This window comes from Halichoerus grypus, chromosome 9 (assembly GCF_964656455.1).
Source record: "Halichoerus grypus chromosome 9, mHalGry1.hap1.1, whole genome shotgun sequence".
Lineage (NCBI taxonomy): Eukaryota > Metazoa > Chordata > Mammalia > Carnivora > Phocidae > Halichoerus > Halichoerus grypus.
The window spans coordinates 96,235,135-96,261,391 of NC_135720.1; the positions used below are offsets into that span (position 1 = coordinate 96,235,135).

Consider the following 26,257-nt stretch of genomic DNA (forward strand, 5'->3'; position numbering starts at 1 on the left):
CTTTGTGCAACAAAGAAAAGAGTGTGGGCTCTTGTCCTTATGTGGCCCTTAAAGGTCACAGGTAAATCAAATTTCAGAGAAGCAACTTAGTTTCCCACTGAGTGCTAGCATGTATAATAAAGATGTTTACATTTACTTTGCTTAAAATATTTCTCTTTCCAATTTTTCTGTCTTCTGGGCTCCGCTAGTAATTTTGTCTTCTCTCATTTGTTAACATGTTTTCATGTTTTTGAGGTGCTTTCATACATTATCAAGCTATAACCATTAATGAACCCTAACAAAGATATGAATGCCCTAAGGGTACCTCCCAACCCCAACAATTAAAATAGCTCAGGTGTGAATCACCTTGAAAATCATGAAGACAGGAATGTTTTATTTATTGAGGTATGACCAGAAGAGTAGATAAGGCTGACAGTGGTATTTGCAATGGTTTAGAGAGGGAAAACTTTTACCAAAATGAAGATGAATTAGGTGCTTGCTTCAGCAGCACATATACTAAAAGTAGCATAAATTTGAACAGCATTACTTTACTGAGAACCTGAGTGAAGGGACAAACCAAGGACATGGAAGGACAGGCTGATGGCACAGATGGAGACTTGACAAGACTTGGATTGAGCAGGACTGGCACAGCACGGAGAAGGGTCAAATATGACAAAGTGGAGAAAAGGGATCAACCTGGAACACTACAGGGGAAGGATTAAACACAGGATGGTAAATTCAAGCAATGAACTATTATATGGCCATTAAAAATCTTGTTTCTCTATGGACTATAACAAAATAAAAAGCTTCTGCACAGCAAAGGAAATCAACAAAACAAAAAGGCAACCTACTGAATGGGAGAAGATGTTTGCAAAGATGATCCGATAAAGAGTTGATATCCAAAATATATAAAGAACTTATACAACTCAACACTAAAAAATCTGATTGAAAAGTGGACAAAGGACCTGCATAGACATTTTTCCGAAAAAGACATCCAGGTGGCCAACAGTCACATGAGAAGATGCTCAACATCACTAATCATCAAAACCACAATGAGATATCACCCCACACAAAGTCAGAATGGCTAGTATCAAGAACACAAGAAACAACAAGTGTTGGCGAGGATGTGGGAAAAAAGGAACCCTTGTGCACTGCTGGTGGGAATGTAAATTGCTGCAGCCACCCCATGGAAGTTCCTCAAAAAATTAAAAATAGAAATACCATATGATGCAGTAATCCTACTATTGGGTATTTACCCAAAGAAAATGGGAGGCGAGAATTCTACCACTGAACCACCAATGCCACCCAAAGAAAATGAAAACACTAATTTGAAAAAAATATATGTACCCCTATGTTTGTTTATTGCAGCATTATTTATAATAGCGAAGGTATGGAAGCAACCTGAGTGTCTACTGGTAGACAAATGGATAAAGAAGATGTCAAGCGTGCGCGCACACACACACACACACACACACACACACACACACACACGAAGATTACTCAGCCACAAAAAAGAATGAGATCTTGTCATTTACAACAACATGGATGGACCCAGAGGGTATTATGATAAGTGAAGTAAGTCAGAGAAAGACAATTACCATATGATTCCACTTACATGTGGAATCTAAAAAACAAAACAAACAACAACATCAACAAAAAAAAACAGACTTTTATATACAGAGAACAAACTGGTGGTTGCCAGAGGGGAGGTAGGTAGGGGCAGGGTGAAATTATATAAAGGGAATTGAGAGGTACAAACTTCCAGTTATAAAATAAGTAAGTCACAAGGATGAAAAGCACAGCATAGGGAATAGAGTCAAAAATATTGTAATAATGTTGTACAGTTACAGATGGTGACTACATTTATTACGACGAGCACTGACTAATGCACAGAACTGTCAAATCAGTATGTTATACACCTGAAACTATAACACTGTACGTTAATTATACTTCAATAAAAAAATGTAAAAGTCATGTGTCTGAGGAATATTTAATAATACAAATATATGTGTTCTAGGGTTATCAAAAAAGAATTTAAAATTGTATATATGGCATAATCCCTATTTTGCTTGTATTATAATAGGAATTTTAGGGAAAAAAATATTTTTTTTCTTTTTTCTTTTATTTATTTATTTTTTTATAATTTAAACTCTAGATACTTAACATAACTGGGGAATATTGGTTTCTGGGGAAAAATTAAATTGTTTCAATATTGGTTGAATAAGCAACTTCGTTTCATTATCGGTTTCTGGGGAAAAATTACCTTAAAAAGGTACATCTTCTGGAATATTGGTTTCTGGGGAAAAATTACCTTAAAAAGGTACATCTTCTGGAATAAAAAAGAACTTAAACTCAATGATTTAGGATCATTCAACCTTTGGGTGTTGATGTTTTGTATCACAGAAAGCCAAAGAGTCTATTTATCTGAACGAAGAGTTGTTTTTCCTTCAAACTTGAACCAACTGTATCTTCAAGCAAAACTTGAAACCAGTTTACATACCAAAAAAGTTCTTCCAAAAGAAGTCAAAGAAATATTCAATTAAGTTTTATTAAAAGGGGTCTTATATTTTGGCACAGGATATTCAGTAAGGTTGAATTTTTCATATATCGTACTCAGGAAAGCATTACATGACTCAAATGGAATACAACGTGTTTAGTGGATGTTCTGTGTTTGATTCGAGACAGTTTATCCAAGCTAACAGCATTAATACGCACCACATGTATAGGTAATGTGCCTCGTTTATGCAGTTTTGAAGCAGAGAAAAAGATGTTCAAACAAGATGTAGTCCTTACTCTCAAGGGATATCCAGAAGCTGACACAAAACCAGTGGATTAGTTAAACTACAAGGAAGAAAAAGTGAAAATCATAATAAATGAGGCACAAAATGCTATGAAATGATCATAAATGCCTCTTGTCATAAACTACATGTTATGCTCCTTCAGGTTAAATTTTAAAAGGTCAATTAGGCCTTTTTATGGTCAGTCACGCCACACCAATAAGATCAAAGATTCCTATGAATCAGATTCCTATGAAAGGTTCCTATGAATCCATTCATAAGAACGGATTATTCAGGGAAATGTTGGGAATATTGTTTCTGAATTTTCCCAGGACATACACCAACGTGTGGATCAACAAGCAGTTCTCCTGAAGTAACAGGCTCAGCTAAGAAAAAAGATGGGCAACACCGATGCACCCTTGTCTTGGAAGCATAGAATATCTTGGACTGCCCTTGAGTTAATGTTTCTCATCTCCTGAAATAATAAATGGATATCCTCCCCAGCCAAGATTTGATCTTTCCAGGTAGCAAGAAAGAAATGGAGGAATTCAGTTACTGACACAGTATTTCAAAAATGAATCTGAATTACCAGAATACGATCATTCAAGAATGGCCCATAATCTTCTAAGGCAACATTTAACAGCACTTTTAGCATACAGTAATTATAAGTAAAGGGGAAAAAGAGAAAAAGTGTGTCTCTTATTCTCTGTAATGCTCAAGACGACCAAACTGTTTTAAACCACTATCAAGAGACCTTGAAGGGTTGGGGGAAGGATCTCACTAACCACTTAGTACATATGGCATTTTGGCATGCTGCAGCCACGAACCTGTCTCTAACCAACTGCTGCATGGCTTAAGTGGGAGCCCTGCAGTGGTAGTCATGATGTTACTATATTTATTTAGGAGAGTTAGTTTCAAGGAATTGCCAAGGTACTTTTCCAAAAGAGGCAGGAGTGCATCACCAAGCAGTAGAATAGAGCAAACACTAAAAGAACTAATAACCTAAGCATCAGATGCATACCTACTGAAGTCTCACATGACTCCAAACAGTTTAAATGTGCAACCTGATCTCTTCATAGGCTAAGAAGTCCCTGTTAGGCCCTAACCAGATTTCAGGCATTTAGAAACATCATGATCACTGCAGAATTTAATCGTGGAAAAAGGCTTAACTTGCCCTAAAACATTGTCTACATATTCTAAATACACGTGAGCTACAACACACATTTTGGCATTTCCAGAATCACATTTTAAGATTAAAATTGTGTGATTAAGTAATTTTAGTAGCAGTGTCCCTCCACCTAAACATGTTTGCATTCCAAAGTGTTTATAGCTCCTCTAAGAGCAGCCTTGCATCTTCAAAATAAGTCCCCTCTCTGATTTAAATTTCTCACACATACTAAATTCACACTGTTTCCTACTGGCTGACCAAAACAGTTGTGAAAAGCAAGATGGAAAAAACTGAGAGTAGACTCCCTAGCAACTCGCAAACAGCTGTGCAAAAACAAAACAGAGCTCATGCTGATTGCCACATTTTAGCCCCACAAACTGAACTAAATATTAAATTCTAGTATTAATCCAGATGAAGAACCACAAACACGAGGCCTAATTTTGAAAACTTTCTGAATTGCCCTACTGTTTAAGGAACAAGAGAAACCATAGTGTCCAACTGATTCTGCTCAACTCCCATGGTCTGCAGTTACATCTGACTAAATGCTGAAGTCTAACAAGTCTGCTTTCTTTGTGACGAGGAAAGGCAAAGCTCTCGCACAGCCACATCTTTAAGCTGCTCTTTCTGACGTTCTTCAAATTTTGTTTTTACTGTTTACCAGCAAACTTAGGTAAGAGGCCAAGCTGACATTCCTAGTGCTCATTTAATGTAAGAATATACATCTCATTAAAAAAAAGAATGTACCGTAATGCTAGATGGTGGCCTATAGGTCACACGAGGAACCACTCCGCTCACTAACCACAGCATCTGTCTAAGGACATGGCTCTTTCATTGTGACGAAGCTCTTCAAAAGAGTTCTGGCAGCCTGCTTGTATTGCTGACCAGCTGGTTCCTCGGGATAAAGACTACAAACCAAGTACTTATTCATTCAGTACATCATCACCTCAAGAGTTCTCAGAGCCTGGAAATCTTTTTGTGACATGAGAACATTTGAGGAAATGTAGGAATCCTAAAGGAAATGAATGACTCCCAAAATAAAGTAAGAGACACAACAGCTTTCCTTCAGTGTCTGGACTTCCAGGAAATAAGCAACAGCTCCCAAGTGTCCAGACAAAATGGCATGAACCAGGCTCCATACAATGTTCTGAGGTATTTCTGTGTTCCCGAACTTCTGTGCTACTGTCCCAGCCTCCTGTTCCCAGCTGAGTCGAGCTTTCTACCCACATATCTATAACTCATTTATCCGTGTGGTGGCTCACTATACCATATCATCGGCACCAATGGGGGCTGGCCCTGACCTGGCACCACCACCTCCTTTTCTCCCTGGAAAGCACCTTCCACAGCCTGGCAATCCTGAGGGATGACTCATCAAGGACTTCTTTGAAGAAAGAACATCTCCTATGCACGGGTTAAAGCAATTTAAAATTAAAATGCTACATTATGAGAGCAGACTTGGAAAAGTCTAATTTCAAAAACTTTCCAACACTTTACTTTTTACAAAAGTAGCTCTCAAATAATGAGAAATGCTTCCAATGTGCCAGGTACTAGTCTAGGGATTCTGCATACATAATGTCACTTAATCCTTTAACTCTGAGCCAGGTAACCACTTTAATTTCACAAATAATGAAACTGGAGCACAGAGAGTTTACATCCCTGGACTCAGTTTACACAGGTGTGTCCACCTGTCTATTGTAAACAGTAGGGCAAAGAATCCAAGGTCTGTAATCCCAATTCCCTAATTTACTGGCTGGCTGCGTGAGCTCAAATGAGTTGCTTCACCTCTCCATGCCTCGGCTTCCTCATCTGTAAAAGGGGGTAATAACAGCATCTATCTCTCACAGAACTGTAGTGATAATTATATGAGTGAATTCAGGTAGTGTTTAGAACAGTGCCTGGCATGCAAGAAATGCTTCATAAATGTAAGCTGTAACTACTCTTACACCACCACATAACACACCCTCCTATATATCCAAGTTAGTAAGACTCCTCAAATGTAAGACATTTAGATCCAATTATAAATCCTGCTGCCCTTGGAGTATACTGTTAGGATGGAGCTCAATGCTGAACAAGAATCATGCCAATACAAGACTTTTTAGACTTCTTTCTTTTTAGACTTTTAAGACTTCTTTCATTTTCAAAAGCAGAGAAGGGCCAAAAACAAAAAGTCATTATACACATAAATCAATAGATGGCTGGGGCAAAAGCTTAAAGCGCCTCAAGAAGAGACCTTAAGTACTAGCTAGCAAGTCCAGTAACCCACATTCTACCAAGTACTCAAGCTACTACCCAAGCACAGCAAATAAATTCAAAACAACTGTTTCATCAAATCATTCATCATAATCAAATCATTAAAAACAAAATAAAGCAAAAAAAGTAAACTGAAAGTTACACGAAAGGGTTGTATGGATTTTGGGGGAGCTCAGTAACCCAGAGCGTGCAAAGCAAGTCAAGACTTAAGAGTGGGTCTGACCTGGGCACAAAGGGAACACAGGGTGGGAGGGGAGGGCTGGGATGCCTGACCACCAGTAAGGGCTGTGTGCATTGGGGAGACTGGGAGACCTCAGGGCAGCCCACAGCTCAGCAGCTCAGCTAGGCAGCTCTCCCAACTCTCCCGGGTGATAGCCTGCCTGCCTGGCTCAGCACCGCATGGGGCTGCCCTGAGGCAGGACTCCTCTAGTCCCGGCCCTGTGCAAGATGGCACAGGGACTCAACTAGATCCCTGGGCTCCCCTCCAGTGCCAACAGTCTTTGATTATAACTATGAAAAAAGATGGAAGAAATGCAGGTGACACAAATTACCCATGTTCCTTTCCCTTGGCCTTTAAACGGAGAGCTTCCAACTCTCAAATGCATTATCCAAACAAGTCATTTGTAGGTCACAGAGGGAAACTAGGAATGCACACCTGTATGCATAGAAACAACATTACATGTCATGATTAAGTCTTCAAGTGAGCCTGTAAGCCTACTCGACCCATACCAGTATAAACGTGTCTTCTCAAAAGTTTCCAAAGGCTGTCCACTAGTTCCAGAACAAAGTACAAAGTCCTTCTTAATTTCCTCTTCAGAGAGCCCTCAACCTGGGCATATTCTATACTATCCATCATCAAGGTTTCTGTAGGTTTTGACAGCTTGTAAAGTGCCTTCTTCTGCGTCATGCCACTGGAAGAACCAGCCAGTGAGCAATCAGTCATTACAAACTGACCTTTAGCAAGGCAACACACAGCACATGAGGCCGCACCTGCACCCAGCCTCTCTGGCTGAGAGTCAAGTGTCCTGTTCGGTCTACCCTCTGCCCCACAACTGCCCCCGTGGTCGTTCTAAGGTCAGTTCCCACACCCACAGACCCGTGCACCCCATCCTCTAGCCCCAGTGACTCACTTGCTATGCATCAGGCCTTTACTGTTCCAAACACCCTTTTCTGGCTATCAACATCTTACTCATCCTTAAAATGCTACACCCTCTCGGAAGCCTTTCTACCCAATCACCTGGGCAAAATTAAAACCGTTCCTCCAAAGCATTCTGTCTGTGCTCCTCCAGTAGATGAATAAGTCCCTGGGGTAATAAACCGCATCATACACACCACTGTGTCCCTCAGAACACCTACCACGGTTTTGCTACACAATAAATATTCAACGTACGGTTGTCCAGTGAAGTGGCCTAACACTATTTTGGCTGTTTTTTATTAAAATATTTACTAGAAAATGAATGCTAAGTTCTAATTCAGGATATTTAGAGCCTATCTATGCTCTCTAAGCAACACCAGCCCCACACCCACAACCGCGAGTAACGAAAGCAGCAGGGAAGGGAGTGGCTTTTGTGTGAGAATGGAGAGAACCAAACCCTCCAAATTTTAAGAATTACTGGAGCAATTGTCAAGCATATGGATTCCTAGGCCCCACCTCAGACCTGTCCATGCATCATCTTCAGGAGGAAGGGCTTGGGGATCTGATAGTTTAACAAGTGCTCCCAGTTAATGTTTTTGATCAAGCAAGTTTTGGAAACGCTGGCTTTGACTACTGGGTCTCAACCCTGGCTGCATATTAGAACCACCAAAGTATACCTTGTCTGAGATAGGGCCAGGGTTAAACCATGCATTCATTACAGGGATGATATAGTCCCCAAGAGGATGACAGTTAATGGTGGGGTATTTAAAAAGTCTTACCTATTACAATGGTCTGTGGTTCATAGTACATCTGTGGTATTAAAATTTCATGATGGAAGGTGCAATTAGGCAAAATATGTCTAAAGAAGCTCCTGTGCGGGTCAGGGGAGGAGGCAAAAGAGTGATAAAGAAAATAAGGTTGAGAAACACTGACTTAAAGTGATGAAAACTGAACAACTCTTGAAATGTGCATAAAGCAAGATTTCCCCTTTGCCTCACATATTTGTCCTACAGTTGCTCTGAATTAAAGATTTGCTAACTGGGGGGCAAATCATGATATGGGCTTGAATGTGGGAGCCTGACTATATATGAGCACCTTCAGAACAGTGCACCTTATCAAATACAAGCTTTTAGTATATCACCCATGGCAACTGTTGAGAGTTCTTTATTCTCCTTTTTCGGGTCTCGGGCCAGGGTGTGGTGGGACATCCCTTCTCATTTCAAGCTGGCTTGGAAGGACGGGAGCTCCCCTACCATAAATATAAATCAAAATGAGGCTCTAGGCTGGAAGACAGTGTGGCCTCTTTAGGTTTAAATTTAAAAAGCCAGACGCAAGTCACAAGTGGGCCCTTCCCAAGGCACAAACTGGCCAGGTGTGGTGCTCAGGAGACCAAAAGAGAGATGGATGTGTAACCCAGATGGGATCTGAGGATCACACCTGAGCAAGCACACATGTGCACGTGCAGCCGAGTGTTGGCGGGCGGGGGTTGCAGCCCCAGATGGAAAGAACAGTCATCACGGACGAGCAAGGAGGAGAAAGGCAACTGTGATCACGCCCTTCCCCTGCTTGAAACATCCCTCAGGACAGTTAGCCAGTAAGTTACTCAAAGGGGTAGAAGCCAGCAATAAGCAGAGAAAGAGAGTGGAAGAACGCAAGCAATAAAAAAGTATATGCCATAAGAAATCACAAAGTAGATCAACAGAATATAAAAAAAAAAAATCCTAGTTTTAGAATAGCTTAAAGACGATGCAGTTCATGGTCCTAAAAGCTGGGCCACCTCCTGTCCTCCACTTGCCCCCGCAAACCAGTTCTTAGTCTACTGCATAAGCCTCAGATTCCTGGACTCCACCCTCAGGGAGTCTGAGCCCACGCTGGGGATGATGCACACTGGTTTATAAAGTTCCCCAGGTGATTCTGCTGAGCAGCCAAGCTCTGGAAACGTGGTTCTAGACCTGCTTTTATAAACAATGAACCCAGCTCCCTTCCTCTTCATAAAGGTCTTCCATCCCCCCACTGACTGCTGCTCCATTTCTGAGTGCTCAGTACAACTTCAAATGTTATTTGGCCAAAAAATTCTTTGTTTCTGAAGCCACTATGAACTTACCCTGTTTCTATACCTCCAGGGACAGAAAGCATACCTATAATGTTTGTAAGACTCCCTATTTTCCACACCAATGACTTGTCCGCCAATTCCCAGTGTTAATTTTCAAAACAGTGGCAGTAGAGAGAGCTCACTGAACAGCAGAGGCTGAGACTACCATGGCATCCAGGCTCCGCAGCCTAAGAGGACTGACTGGCTGCCCAAATTAGCAGGGTCCTATGTAAGTACACTTTTAAGGCAAGGCAGCCGAATTTTAGAACCTGGTCACTTTTCAAACATTTCTTCTTCCATGTAGACCCATGAAACTCTACATCCAAAGTGCATTCCTCCCCCACGATATATTCAAGATTTGGAACCTACTACCATCATGAAGTGTTCCTAAAAATCACACAAACCAAAAGTCTTAAAGAAAACTTCATGCACCTTCTCCATGTATGGTTGCCAGGCAAAAGTGAGAACTTCCCAGGATACCAGAACATGCTCAGTACAGAGTCACCAGAACAGCAAGGCTAGTGGTAAGAGCTGGTCACAACCCGTGAAAAGCTGAAAGTGGGTCAGGAGAGAAGATGTGCAGGGAATGTCAAATGGCCTCTGAATATTTGAAGGCTTGTCACATGGTCAAAGGATGAGACTTGCTTGGTATGGTCCAGGAGCAGGAAACTAAAGGAAGAAAAATGTCCCTCTATAAATTGAGCTAAAATATGACAGGGTCCTCCGGGAATACAGTGAACCCTCGGTGCAAGCACAGGCCAGATGACTACTTTGTATGGTTTTACGAAGGAAACTGATGAATCAGACGGACGGTTGATCTAGAAAGTGCCTTCTTGACCCTAAGATTCTACAAGCACAATTTCCCTACATATTCTCCTCCTCCCACTCAAAATTTACCAAGGTTCTTAGATAACAGCCTGTGATACGCGCTTTAGCCTAAAATTAACCAGCACCAAGTACAGTATTTGCAAGAAGCAGCAAAGCAATCTACAGGTTATCTGGGGTCAGAAGACAGCATCCAAAATTCAAGTTAGAACATGATGTCACATCCCCTGGAGAATTAGAAGAAAAAGAGGAAACACTGACCAAGTCAGGTAGCAAAAAATCAGCACTACTTTTCTTGAATACTGAACGGGGGAGAAAAGAGTGTGGCAAGACAGTATCATTGACTTGGCTTTTTCATGAGGATATATCCTGCAATATATTCTTTATGAAAGGATTCACGTCCTTCCTTGTGAGTTATAAAGAACTTTTAAATATGGAATTTTAATTGATTCTTATCAATATTTTCCATGCTAATAGAAGCTCCTTGTTCTATTTTTAAGTTTAAAAAATAAGCCTCCTAGATGAGAACATTGTGAGTTGGAGAGACATGTCTGAGGGAAGCACCATTGATGCCTCAGAGAACAAATGACCATTGCTTTAACTCTGATCCCAGTGAGGATCAGAGAAGATGGAGAATTCGGGAAACCTTAAAAGCTTAAACTTGGGAGATGCATCCTAGCATCCAATCTATTTTTGTGTCTTTGTGATGGCTGAGCTGGAAGAGCCAGAGGATGCATCATACAACAGGGTTTGCTCAAACACCCCTTCTAGTACCTGAAAGGCTCACCCCCTAACTGTGCTCAGCCTTCCCTACAGATGGGAACGAGTTCACACCTCCTTGGAATACACATGTGGGTTAAATGTCTGCAAGAACAAGACGTCACAGAGAATGAATTCTCCATGAAGCCATTCTTCCCTTGCATTATGAAGAAGTATATGCGACCAGGACCAAGAATGGAAAAAAATGGAATGAGAGAGCATTCTGTTACAGTCAATGAGACCTCAACACTTTGCCAGCAACAAGGAGGAGGCCATTTGTCTGATAATTCTGGGTGAACCACAATCAAAACATGAACCAACTGCTCCCCCGTCCATGGATCTAGCAGGACCTGGCTACCAGCCCAGCAACCATACAAGCACTGAAAACTTGCCCATCCTGGCGACCTTTAGGAAGACATGCTTTCACTGCTCAAAGTCACTTACTTATGAGGATGATGGAAATGCCAACAACATTCCTGACTACAGAAAGACTGATGGAATAAACCTCATCTTATTTTGCCCTGACCTCTTCCATTCCAAGGGTGTACTTGAATGAGTGGGCTTTCTCTGGCTTTTTGTGGGCCTTTATTTTAGTGTTGCCTATCTGTTTGAACACTTAAGAGGCAAGTTTTAACCGCATTCTTTGGTCTCTCTCTGGCATCTGAGCCTTTGCTATTACTGTATCCTCCCCAACTCCTCTGCAATTTTCCTCCCTTGATTGCTATGTTCTTCTTGTCAAGGATCTGTACTCCTTACTGGCCACCTGACATTTTAACAGGGGATGAGCTATTCTTACAGGACCCAGAAACATACAGCTGGGGTAGGAACAAAGAGAAAGTGGTATTTCAATTCATGACAAGTGCAGTAATTATATTTCCTGTAACAAATTTATTTCAAAATAATCACTGACAAAGCCTAAACACTTTTGACTGGCCCCATTCAAAAGAGGGGGGGAGAACAATCTCATACCATATGCACATTTTTTTTAATTTTTAAAAAAGCCTACCATTAGAAAACAAAGCATTAACCTTGACGTGTTTCCAAAGTCAAGATTTTATTTATTTATTTGACAGAGAGAGACACAGCAAGAGAGGGAACACAAGCAGGGGAAGTGGGGAGGGAGAAGCAGGCTTCCTGCTGAGCAGAGAGCCCGACGCGGGGCTCGATCCCAGGACCATCGATCATGACCTGAGCCAAAGGCAGACGCTCAACGACTGAGCCACCCAGGAATGCAGCATTAATAACATGGGCCAGAGCAGTTAACCGGAAAAAAAAAGCCTCTTTCCCAGCCATCTTTAGTAGGGCAAGAATCTGCACAGAATCTGGGAAAGGCTACCAAGGCACAATAACCCAAGAAGGAGTAAAGAGAACGTATTAAAAAGGAAAAAGCAAGCGATTACTCCTCAGATAGTCATCAAGACCATCCAATATTCTCAGAGTAGACGAGGATACAAAATGGAACAGCAGCACCATCATAAATCGTGTGGACCTCAAAGTGCAGTGGGGGGCTCTCAGTGATGGGCACAACGGAGTCTGTGAGTCAGGAGACTCAGCCTTTAGGCACAGGAAGCACAGGGCTGAGGGTCCAGGATACTTGGAGGGGTGTTCAAAAATGCTTTAATTTCTTTGAAGGCCAAAAGAAAAAAAAAAATGAATATAGTAACAATGAATCCAGCCTGAATTTTATTTGTCTATCACAGTCACAAAATATGACCAGGAATAATTTTATGGAGGGAGGGGCCCTCGAAGCCAAAGTGCCTATGTCAGGGCCCAGGAGAGTTGTATTCGGCTCTGTCTGTAGAGAAAAAGCACATGCTAGCGAGTTTCTCAGGGTCCAAGGCAGGCGCGTGAGAATCTACAATCTTCAAATGAGCCACAGCATTAACACAAATGATTTTCCACAGTGAGAGCTAAACAGTGAACTCTAACTATTACAGCACACACAAAGTAAAGGAAAAAAACAAAAAAAACTTTTGCTTTCAATTGTTCAAAGAAAGCTTGGTGCAAGTGACAGATTCTTAAGTGTTCTCTAAATGACAGAAGAAAAGTTCTGACACCGGAAGAAAGATCAAATAAGTCAACAGATCCTGAAGGAGATCCTTCTATGTAATAACAGTGTTGACGTTCTAGTGTGTTGCCTTGTTCTTTTCTCCCCTGGTCACATCTACTTCACTTTGGAATTGTCTTCTTAGCAAACTGTGGTTTTACTCTATGTACACTTCAATGTCTTGCCCTTTTTTTGTATAATATTATATCATGAGTAATTTCCTAAGTCCTTCAATGGAGCATCTGGAATGCACCAAGGTCTGTAGTTAACACCTCTTATGGTGTCCTGGACAAAATGGAGAGTCATGGCCAAAGGATAAAATGGAGGGACTCAAAGCCGGTTGAGCAATCAAAGTCAACTCAAAGCATGCTGACCAGTGGGCTCATCAGCTACCTGTTGGCCCAACTACAGGGGTATGACCCAGGGCTTCACACTGTTCAGTGTTTTAACTGATGAATTTAAGACACTGATATTCATCAGCAGTGTGCTGACTATGTGCAAAACTATACTACATGCTTTAGACACATGGACTCACCTTATCCTCATAAAAAGCTTGTGAGACAAAGATTTTCCCTTTTTTTTTTTAAGATTTTATTTATTTATTCATAAGAAACAGAGAGAGAGGCAGAGGGAGAAGCAGGCTCCCCGCTGAGCAGGGAGCCTGATGCAGGACTCGATCTCAGGACCCTGGGATCATGACCTGAGCCGAAGGCAGACGCTTAACCATCTGAACCACCCAGGCATCCAAAGATTTTCCCATTTTATACCAAGGGAAGAGTATGGGGATGGAAGTTCAAAGACGTTGAGTGGTCTGCTGAAGGTCAAAACTAACAAACAGCAGAACAGAAGTCTAAATTCCGTCTCCAGCTCCTACCTTCTTCCCATTTGATGGCACTTTTATTCCATTTTCAGGGTTCCTGAAACTAGTCAGTAAGTTGTATAAAAATCAGATGGAAAAGGATCTCTTTAAAGGCAGTTATCATAGAGCTAATGTGGTAATCTAACGAGATTAAATTTAGCCCTGAGAAATGCAGTCTTACAACTGGATCCAAGGAAACTAAAATTCTGTACAGAATAATGGAGACTTGACCCAAAAGCCACATGCACAAACAAAACCTGGGGATGGCTTTCCCTAGAAAGCTCAGTGTGAGTCTAAGAGTTGTATACCCAAAGGTATACACACTAACTAAACTATAAGTTCACTATGAATCCAATAGTTACATATGCATTTATATGCTTTAGGACTGCATTCATAAAAGTACTATGTCCAGACTGAAGGAAGTGACAGTTTTTTGCCCTGGCTGGTGTATCTCATCTGGGATATCACATTTTTAAAAAGTTTTGGTGAAAAATAACATCTCTATAAAAGCATAACCAGGCAAAATAAATGGACTGGAAAGCTGTAATTGAATATGAGACTAGATGGAAGTGGGGGTGGGTTGATTCAAGGACAGAAGGACAGTGGCATACATTCCTTCAAACACACAGAGCCCCCACTGCCCTCACCCTTCCGTCTGACTTGACATTTCTTTGGTCCACAGAGTGGAGGTTTTGCACTCCTTTATAGACACATGAGCAGATAAGGTACTAGACTCAATCCAAGACTAAAAAATTGAGGATTCTGCTAATAGCAATTTAGACTTCTCCCCCCGAGCTTACTTCGTAACCACTCGAGTCATCGTTTAGGCACTTCTGTAAAGAGAGGGCAGGGACGCTATTTCTTCAAGTACTTTCCAAGGCCCCACTGAATGACATCCACCTCCCACTCCTTCCTGCCAGAAGCATGAATCCGGGAAAGGATAAGAAGATCAACGTGACTGGCAACAAAGAGATGTGCTGAGACGTAAACCAGGAAAAGATATCTGAACATAGGTTCTCCAAACTGCCTTGGCCTTATTAACCCTCATCATCCCAGCACTTCCACTGAACTCACTTTTCTGGCACAACACGCCAGTCACCGTCTGGCTCTTGACTGTTTCTGTCTTCCCACAGCTCTCAGCAATTCTTTCCTCTGATCTTCCCGGGCTTTAACCCAGCCTCTGATCATTCCCCACGCGGGTCACCGCTGCCTCTTCTCTAGTCTCTCTGCCCGCTAACTGGAGTTAGTCCTCCCCGGCACTGCTCGCTCCTCCTGGCGGGGTCGGCGCCCTCCCCGACGGCTTCAAACCTCACACCCACGGGCTGCACAAAGCCTTTAGCTGCCCTACGTGAGTTCCGATGCTCTGCCTCGGGTGACTCAGACCTCAGAAGATAAAAACATTTATGAAATAAGATAAGTGAGGATTGAACTACCCAATGCCACTTCCTAGAAGTGAAAAGCAAGTGCATATGGCAAATCACTTGATGACCATGATGCCAACTCCACCAGGAAAGATTCAAGGGCATATTCAAAAAAGAAGAAGAAGGAATTTAGAAAGTGTTTTTGACTTGATTCCTCCCTTCTCTATCTTTCCCCAGGCTCATCACATCACACATAAACATGCAGACACATGGTCACTTACAGTGTATCACTGTTCTGTAAAAAGAGATACTGTACAAAACAATGTATCAAGAAAGGTTCCTCCATGACAACTAAAGAATAACCTCATCTTTGTAAGGAGTGTACCAGAGTCATGGCATGTATGCATCATGATTTACTCAACCATTTCCCTGACAGCATTCATTTTATTCACTTTTCCTTCCCCACCCCAGTCCCCGTTCATTTTTTTTGTTTGTTCTTCTTTTGCCACCACAAGAATGCATTAATAAAAATCCTTCCATATATATCTTGACACACTGGTATTTCTATTTTTAAAACAGAATGCCAGAACTGGGATTGCTGGGCTTGATTTTTCAATTTTAAAAGATATTGCTCAAATGGCTTCCAAAAGGACCATTTCACTCACATATCCACTATTGCCCTACATCCCAGAGTCAGGTTTTTAAAAGATAATTTGTATTAATGCTTGCATATCCACAGACTATCTCTGGAAAGATACAAAGTAACAGAAAAGCAGCTTTCTGGTCCCAAGAGAAGCGCAGGCCTGGGAAACAGGGAAGGGACACCCACTTTCCACTACACACACTTTTTGCACTGGCTTAATATTTTACCATGTCCGTATATTACAGGTTCAAGATATAAAATGCTCTTTAAAATATTAGTAGACATTTCAAAGAAGATAAGCATTGACCTTACAGTATTGACTCTATGCAACTAAATGTTGTGAAGTTAAAATACATGGAATTTGGTTTAAATGATTCTTTTTGAGTACCCACGTTACTCTAGATTTTAGGGATATAAAAATTACAGCAGCCCTTTCCCTCGAGGAGCTCAGAGTCCAGTAAAGAAAAAGACCTGCGTGAGGCATCCTCAATGCCAGGTGGCAGCTAAGATGCTCCGCGTGAAAGATACCTTTAGGTTTGCTTGGGAGCCAGGAACTGGCATGCAGATGAGGCGTTTAGACAATCACCACCTCTGGTTTACGAGGGACTTTTTTCTTCTGCCTCTTTAAACATTTCTGTATTTGTCAAGGTTTCAAAATGGGCATCAATATCACTCCCACAGTCAGGGCCAAAAAAAAAAAAAACTATTCCCCCCAAAAATCAATTGCCAGTATCAAAAATACCAACCCAGATGAATTTTTTTAGCTTAAAAGTTTAAGCACTAATTAAAATCCTGGCTATCTCTTTTTGTCTTAGCTAAAGTGCTATCATGTTTTTAAAGGGGAAGACAGCTGGAGAGAGGGCATTCAGGCTGTTTTGGATTGTCCGGCACATGAAAAGCATTCACACGAAGTAATGGAGGAATCAGAAAAAAGAGGTGTGACTGTGTCCCTTATCCCTCCCTCTAGTCCACATGAGCTTATTTACAAAGAAAATATTTAGTTTAACAAAGTTTCCTGGAAAATATTTAAAATCTTGAAAACATTTAAAAATCTTATCCTTGGGAATAAGGAACTGTAATATGCTATTTATATATTCTACTGTATTAAAGCAATATTCAAAAGCATTAACTACAAGTTTAGCATTATTTTGATTTTGGTAACTCAAAAAGAACATAAAAAGGCTTTTCACAGATTTCTATAGTCACTAGGCACTTAGAATTTCCATCTCTGATTTCTCTTTCCCCATGTGTTTCTTTTTATAAGATTCAAGGGCCTGCAGGGAGAGAGATCATGGGAATCAATTCCTAAAACACGTCTATATATTCTGCCAGGTAACGAACACAGAAGCATTACTGTATAATAAGAACACAGACCTAACATCTATTTTTCAGTCCAAGGCTAAATTATCCCGAATATAATTACCAAGCCAAGAAGAGGAAACATACCAAACAAGAAAAAAAAATGTGCCCTTTGGTACCATGCTCACCATAATTTGTATGCTAAAAATATCTAATAGCCCAGCGTCAAAGGCATTGAAGATTAAAGCCTCTTTTACTTTAAAACTGCTTCGAAACTAGAATTACATTAGACACACCTTCATGCATTTGCCAAAAGAGCTCATGTTATAAAGGCAGAACTTTCAATTAAAATTTTAAATGATTAGCAAGAGAAGAATGCAGCGGTGTTCCACTTCAAAAGTTACAAAGGGGAGATGAAAATGAAAAGCAGCAACATGCTTGGGTACTCGTTAAACCTACTTAGATCCTGGATGCAGGAAGTGTTTTGTTTTGACAGCACCGTGGGCCAAAACTGAGGCATTATTTTTCAGTGCTAGCATTAAAAACAAATAAAAATAAAACATTTTGTAAAAACTGGACTGCCTGTCTTCCTGGAGGATCAAGATGATGTTGGCCAAGACGAAACGTTTCACGGGGACCAATGACTGTTCCCAGGGAGCCCCGTCTTCATGTTCCTGTGGTCACAGGAGAAACGGAATTTAACCTAGATTTGTCCACTGAAAACTGATGCCTTAATTTCCCTGTAGGTGAAGAAGCAGAGGCCAATTTTATAGTCTGGAGAGTCCCTGGGCCTTGGCAGGGCAGGTCTATAGACTACTGACACCACATTTCATTGACCTGAGGGGAGAGGATGAGACCTGAGCTAGGCCTCAGAAACAGCTCCTGAGGACACTCTCAGCTGTGTGTGTGTGTGTGTGTGTGTGTGTGTGTGTGTGTGTGTGCGTGCGTGCTGGGGGAGGGGGCAGTATATGTGTGTAGACGCAAGTACGCAGGAGGAAGAAGCCCTAAGGCACATGGTGAGAGACAACCAGAGACAGGCTAATCTCAGGTTATGAACTTGGACTACAGGCTGCCCCATAAACACGGGCACTAAGCAGAACAAAGTGGCCCCCATCACCCACAGAACACGGGAGAAAGTATAAAATGCGATCCTTATCCTCAGGGGTTAGTCATATACTCCCTCTGACAAATATGCCAACTTCAGGGTACGGATGGGGATCCTTCATTTCCAACAACAGGTAATTAACATAACGTGCCCAACAGAGCTGGGCGCTTTATGTATTATTACCGCACCCCTCACGAGACCCTCCCTTGGTGCTATCACCATTCTCATTCTCAAAGGATGAGAAAACTGAGGCTCACAGATGTTAAGTAACTTTGCCATCTCTCCAAGATCCCTAACACTAAGTCTGTTCAATCTCAAACTAGTGTTTCTCATTCTGTGGACAGAGGATCACCCAACATCATTCACCTGGGTCACCTGCAAACATTACAGGTTCTTGGGGTCCCACAATAACGTAATGAATCCGAATCTCTGGAGGTGGAGCTCTAGGATCCATGTTTTAAAACAACTCCCAGCTGCTTCTGATAAAGAACCAAGTCTAAATGAGCCACTGTGGTGCCCCCACAAGCAATGAGCCAGTAAGAAGCAGCCTGGTTCTTTAACAGAGAGACAAGTTAAGCAATGGGCCGTGTCTGTGTGTGTGTGTACATGCACGCACGCATGTGCATGAATGTGTGTGTGTGTGTGTGTGTGTGCATTCTTCAAAATCATCACTTAGGCTGGCTCAGTCAGTAGAGCATGCAACTCCTGATCTCAGGGTTGTAAATTCGAGCCCCACGTTGGGTAGAAAGATTACTTAAAAATAAAATCTTAAAGAAAAAAAATCACTTAGGGAACCCATCCCCCAGTGGTTCCTAACCTAGAGTTTCCAGAGCTCAGCAGGCCCACAATGACAATAATGCAGGTCCCAAAAGCTATTTTAGTATTTCAAAGGCCAAGAGAAATTGTACATTCATCTCCAAAAGACTAACTAAAGGCCCAACTAAAACGTCTTTGGAAATGAGAAAATTTAACAGTTAAGCCACTTAACAGTGTATCTGGAAGCAAAGTCTTTAAAGCCACGCTGAAAGGGGATAAAAGGCACAGACTCCAAGCAGGCAGCACTGTTCAAACACGTGTGCACCTCCCTGTCTCCAGTGACGTACCGTGAGCCGCACAACAGACACGGTGGTAGTACTCCACGGTCACACCTCCTCTCACATAGCACTATGATATTTCCCAGGCCAATCCATAACCTTATTCTTATTCAAGAACCCAGTTCTTAGCCTGTCCCAAACATTAAATGTACCTTCAAAGGGACAAAGATCTGCAAACACAGGTGACGGCTGAAGCTACGTGTAGGTGGCCTGCAGACAAACAGTGTTTGGAAATTTGAGTAAAACCCGCTAAGTGATTAATCTGAAGGGCAAAACATGCATTTGGATGTGAAATGCCTAAGTTTCACTATCTATAATCACAACTCGTTAATTTACAAGTTTTAAAGACTAAGAAAATAAAATTTTACCGAGTCAATACAAAAAAAAAAAAAAACTACCCATTATACTTTAAACAACTAACTCGAGCTGAACCCTTTAAGAAAACGAATTGGAGATAGAGAAGTAAATACAGAAAGAAGAAATGAGAAAAAAAAAAAAGGGCAAGGAAAGAAAATGCCACGAACAAGCAAAAGAGGAGGTACGAATCAAGAAGCAGACTAAGAGAGTTCGAGAGGGACGCTCTAGAAAAGGAGTAAGGATGCAGGAGTTCCAGAAGAAGCTAGCAAATTTTTTATCACAATCTGTAGTTCACTTGAGCCACAGGCTTCAGATTACTATCACCTCCTATTAGCTCCCACTGAAAAACTAATTAGCTAGTTAGCTCTTTATCTTTCAAACCTCCATCCTACAAACGGAATGAAATGACCAGGAAGGTAAGGCGTTACCGAGACTCTGGGATTCAATTCACAAAACACCGCCCGCCCATCTCCTTCCTGCCGCAGTCCTGGGAGTGTCAAGGGGTTTGTACAGCAGAGGACACAAACAGCCTACACGGCCAAGCCGGTCTGTACACCTGATAAACAGTGAATGTTCTAAACTGTTGCATAAGATGTCAACGCTTAAAAATTGGGAGACTTCATATAAAAATTCTGGTTTTCAGAAAAAAACAAAACAAAACAAAGCAAGCAAGCATTGAGTGAAGCAGTACGCACACGCGCGCGCGCACACACACACACACACACACACACACGGGCCTGCATCCCCACGTGAGAGGGCTGGTCCGCGGTGGTAATGGCTGTCCTCTTCAGATGGGGCACGTGCTCTCTTCTGCCACAGCTTTGTCTGCAACTAGACCTCCTCAGCCTACACTGTCCACATGCCCCTGCCCCAGGCGTCTGGCCTCGTGGCTCCTGATGGAGGTGACCCATCCCACAAGCAAGCCTAGCAGCTCCCGCTGACCTCTACATCCACCACACACCACCATCCTCTCCCGGGTCCCTGCCCTGGAACACTGACCTCACCCAGAGCTGCTTCCTTTCCGTTATATTCAACTCCAGTATTCCAGATCTGGCCACGACCTCTCCCATGGCTTCATTTCCACTATTTTCTCTCTGACCATCCGCCCCTTGCTTAAAAATCCCCTTCTTTCTCTGCCTACGCAGCATCCCAAATACCTTTTCCATCACAAACATCAGTGGCCTCACTCCTCCTATCCCGCCACCCCTCTTCTGCAGGTGCAATAAGCACCTACAATCTACTTTTCCCGAACCTGGGCTGGTAGAGTTGAGCACTCCGGAGGGGGGAGAAAAAAAAAACACACACACAAATCACGAAGGCTGCTGGCACCACCAGAAATTCACCAATCCTAGGAAAGCCCATTAGCCCCCTCTCCTGCTTCACCGCCCACAGGCACCCCTCGCTCAACGCCCATCTCTCTCGCCCAGCCACTGCCCTATCTCATCCTTCTCTGAGGAAACAAAAGCCACCAGACTCAATCTTTCATTTATCCACATGCATCCTTTCCCTCATTCCTCAAATCCTGTAGGGGGTACGCAGTCACTCAAGCTGAAAACTCAACTGTTAGCCTTGACCCCTGCAACCATCAGACTCTCCATTTCCAATTCGCTCAGTCACCAAGTCCTGCTCCTGTTTGCCTCCAAAGTATTCTCCCGGAATCCAGTCTTGTTCCCCTCAAAGTCATCCACCGTCGGCTACCAGGCTGAGCTCTCCAAACTCAAGTCTGACAAGACACTCCTGGGCTTCAAAAACAAAGGAAAAGCTCCCTCACCTGGCATTCAGAGCCACCCACGCGATGGGGCTGCTGCCTGCCCCCTGACGCCCTTCACCCCACACCTCCCACAACACTTGGCTGTGTTGTATCCCCTGCACCACCAGGAAAATTTAGCCACCAGCCCCACAACCGGGCCTTCATCATAATCTGCTTGGGTGCCTGATGCCATCACTAAACCCCAACACCAAAGGCAGGGACTGGCCTTCACGTCTGCATCCCCGGAGCCTAACAGCGCAGTGGGCTTTCAATGCACGTTGGCTGCATGAAGATCTCAAGGCCACTACCTGACCAGATCTGCCAAATTTGCATCTCACACGAAAAAGTCAGCCTTTGGAGTCTGGAAGACCTGGGCTTAACCACAGCCAGGTTGTTTCCCACAGGAGTGACCATCGGCATGGGTGTGGCCTCAGTTTTCTCACCTGTAAAACAGGACTTTAAAAAAAAAAAAAACCCATATAAGGCTGACCCAAAGGTGGAACAAATTCTGTGTAAGTGCCTAGGAGTGCAGCTGGAATACTGTGGGCAGTCAGCAAAGAGCTGCTATTTGCACTTTCAAAAGTGCAACTGAGGTTTCGGTGCACACTTCCAAGGCGAGGGCAGGTTACCCAGTGCATGCAGGGTGTGGGCAGCGCAGCCCGGGACTCCAGAAACACTTCCTGCCTCTTGGCCGTTCTGCTCCTCATTAACACCTCCACTCAGAGGCAAGGGGAAGAGGACCTGTCCTTCTGTCAACATGACTAATGATGTGTTATCTCTCTGTGCTCCTGTTGACCCTCTGCCAACAGGACGTGCTGACTCAGCCCCCCACCACCTCGCTCGCAGGTGGACAGCCAGCGGACGGGACACGCTCGCTGGCCCGCGCTGCAGTCTGCGGCCGCCCCGGGGTCCTCAGGGGACGCCGCGCTCGGACCAAACCAGACGAGGCCGCGCCACTGGCGATGAAGGGAGCGGCTCACTGCCCTGAAGAACGCACTACACCGAGGCACTAGAAGGGAGCGGTTAGACACCTAAGGAATGTCTGAGGATGTATGGACCTAAACGACACCGTAAAAAAACAAAACAAAACAACAACAACAAAAAAAACATTTTTTTTTTTCAATGCAACAGACATTTTTGCAGCATTTCTTTTGAATAAGGCACCGTATTCCCAAATGTCTGGGACGGAGACGCATAAAATCAGTCCCGGATGACAAGCTGAGGGGAATATACAGATGCACGACGAAGCCCAATCCTGACAAAGAGCCCGAGAGAAGTGAACTGTGAATGGGTCAGGGGAGCACAGAGAGGCAGATGTGACTGTAGAGCTGGGCAGACTTCATGGAGGTGGCAGCATGTGCACTGAAGAGTGTTCCGAGCAGAGCACTGACAAAGGCACGGAGATCGGGAAAACCTGAGACCACGCAGTCACAGAAATTTAACACTTAAAAAGTACATGAGAAAGTACCAGAAAGTACTTAGGACATACATTAGAATTTAACAATTTAGAAAACAAGCCTATCTGGTAATTTAATCTTTATAATATCCTATTTACTTCTGGTTTTCTCTCATGGAATTTCACACATAGTGAGAATAAAATCTAGGGAAAATGTCTACATGTACAAGCTCTCTTTTTTCTTCTTTTTTAAGAATACTTTGAAACAGAAATCCCTCCTACAAGAGACTTTTCCTGAGCAGATGGTCCCTGTGTTTTTGGCAGAAGACATGGGGTTAAACCAGAGAGAGACATAACGATCCACTACTCGCTGGCGGGAAGCAAGGGTATCTGCAACAGTCAGCCAGGCTCCCGCCGTCTGTCTCCCCTGCCTTCCTCCTGCAGTAGGCACTGCACCTCACACCCAGCCCCAGACCTCAGATGCTACTCCTTGCCTACCTGTGTCCCACTTAGCGAGGAAAAATAAACAACAATGACAACAGACGAGGGTAGGGCCCATGACTCCGTGTAGGCCTCTCCTGGAGCTGCCACCCTGTGAGGGGTTGCGGCAGGACAGAGGCCCAGCTAGTCCCACCAAAGCCACACCAGAGCCCTGCACCGCCAACCTGCTAAACCAACCCCACCATCACCTTCCTCCGGGCCTCCTTGTAGGTGAGGTGGTGACGGGCCTGTTTAGGGCCTTTTAGGCTGCAAAGCTTGTTATTTGCAGTCAAGAGTATTCCAGATACACTCCTCTGTTTCTCCAGGGCTGACCCTTTGTCAGGAGAAACCACCAGGGAACTGAAACCACAGAAGATCCCTGACACTCTTGAGCCAGATTTACTTGGGACCTAAACCTGAATCTTGAAATAAAACATTGAGAATACATATATTTTAAAAAGGCTATAGAAACTACACCTCATCAGCAATAACACTCTACTACATTTACCTTACAAAAAATATATAGAGATTTTATATATAGATAGATTATAGATTTTATATATATTATAGATTATATTTATATAGAGAGATTATAGATTTTATATAGAGATTATAAATTAGATATATAATTTGATCTATAATCTATATATATAACATAGATTATATGGATTTTCTTTTTCAGTGGTTAGTTACGAAGGAGAGGCAGGGATGGGTTAGGTTGAAGAGTTGGGGTGAGATTAGCTTCTTTCTCCTCCTGGCCTCCACAGAACTCAGTGAATCACTAGCTAGCAGAGATGCAGGGCATACAGAACACCATCCCCCCACCTCTTCTTGCCATTCTAGAATGAAGTTACCAAGAATCAAGGTGTATAAATAACTGTGACATGCTATGCGCTAAGGTAAATCTATTGTAAAGCACATATTTTCTGTTAACTTAATCTCAATGGCATCCATTTTCAACAGTGTTGGAATATGTGCAGTTCCAAAAGGTACATTAGAACCCCTTGATAATATTAACCTTTAAAGTCAAGACCAAGGGGAGCCTGGGTGGCTCAGTCGTTAAGCGTCTGCCTTCTGCTCAAGTCATGATCCCAGGTTCCTGGGATCCAGCCCCGCATCGGGCTCCCTGCTCAGCGGGAAGCCTGCTTCTCCCTCTCCCACTCCCCCTGCTTGTGTTCCCTCTCTTGCTGTGTCTCTCTCTGTCAAATAAATAAAATCTTTAAAAAAAAAAGGTCAAGACCAAGAACTGCCTCATAAGCGAATCACTTGAGATCATGCTTTGAAAACAGAGACCAATAGCATAACAGTTGAATAATTATGAGCAGAATTATAATGTGGGCACCGCTATGATAAAACTAGTGCTCATTATGTTCAGTGAGACCCATCAGTTTTCCAGATGGATACGCTTTTCCTTCAAGAGTTTGTAAGGATACAGCTATAAGTTACTTGCTGAAGGAAAGAAATCCAGCACCAAATAATGGGGGCCACTAATCTTCTTTTAAAGATTATGCTTGAGTGAGCACATTAATATTTGGTGACCTGATTCTTAAAATGATATTTCAGCTCAGTGCTCTTTTTCTTAACGAGGCAAAAATAACTCAGGCGTCATGGGTGCCTCTCTACTCCCTTTCACAGAACAGACACAACTCCTGGCCCATCGGGTGGCTCTTTGTGCAGATGACATGGTGGCCCCATATTTAACCTTAAGGAAGGAAGACACAGTGGTTAGGAATAATGGCTCTCAAACCAGACTGCATTAGCTTGACCCTTGGCTCTGCTGCAGTATTACTAGCTGTGTGATCTTAGCAAGCTAATTCATCTGTGTCCCAGTGTCCTCAACAGCAAAACAAAGCTATTTATGTAAAATGAAGTAATGTTTATGAGGATTAAATGAGTTAATCACGGGAAGTTATTTAGAACAATTCAAGGCACACTGCTCAAAAAAAAGGTGCGCTGTCTTTATTATAATTATCATTACCCGGACTTCCTCTCCTAAGTTCTAGGTCTCATAAAAACTCCTGACGTGTCCCAATTCAAATACTTACCAGTTCCTACTTCCTATGCTGCTACATTCCCTTTCCCAGGCCTCCCTAACAGAGTAAATGGCTCTGCCATTCCCCAGTTGACAAAACCAAAACCCTGCATCCAACACATCAGTAAGTCTTCTTGACTTGGCCCCCCAAGACATAGCTCATTCCTCACTGCTACCACCCTGGTCCAAGTCACCATCAGCTCTTCTCTAGAACCTTTCAATAAAAAGCCTCCTGTCCCAGTCTCCCCACTTCTCTGAACTCTTCCTCCCTGCAGTCTCTAACCAGCAGGCAGAAGGAACTTTCTAAAGCATAAGTCAGCTATCCTATGGGTTTATGATCTGCCATACTTCAACTGGCAAAAAAATAATAATGATGATAATAATCCAAACTCCTCAGCAGGGTCTCAGAGCCCCTCCATATAAGAACCCCAACAACATGTTCACCTTGATTTTCTACTCGCTTCCCTGTCATACTGTCTTCCTGCCTCACTGGCCCTCTTGCTGCCCACAAAATCGCCAAGCTAATACCCAAGTCTTTGCAAGGACCTCTGGCGTATTCACAGCAATGTAAAGGTCACCTCCTTAGAGAGGCCTCCTCCCTCCTATTGCTCCCTACCCCCAGGTCCCTGTTTTGTTTTCTTTACAGTTTTTATCATTATCTGAGATTCTTACTTACTTTTCCACTTACTAGCTGTCTCCCTTACCTGGAATGGAAGCTTGTAAGAATAAGGCAAGATACCTATCTTACTAGATAGAACAATGCCTAAAGCACTGCCAACACTCAGTAAATCTGTGCAGTGAATAGGGGAAGGAGGGAGGGTGTGTCAGGATCCAGCAGAGATCCACCCCGGT

At 42.9% G+C, this 26,257-nt stretch overlaps 1 protein-coding gene across 1 annotated transcript in view; it reads right to left on the bottom strand.

Moving 5' to 3' along the window:
• LRRC1 (leucine rich repeat containing 1) overlaps positions 1-26,257 on the bottom strand; it is a 128,362-nt gene that overhangs the window by 89,334 nt on the left and 12,771 nt on the right. The gene's annotated exons all lie outside the window — the stretch shown is intronic.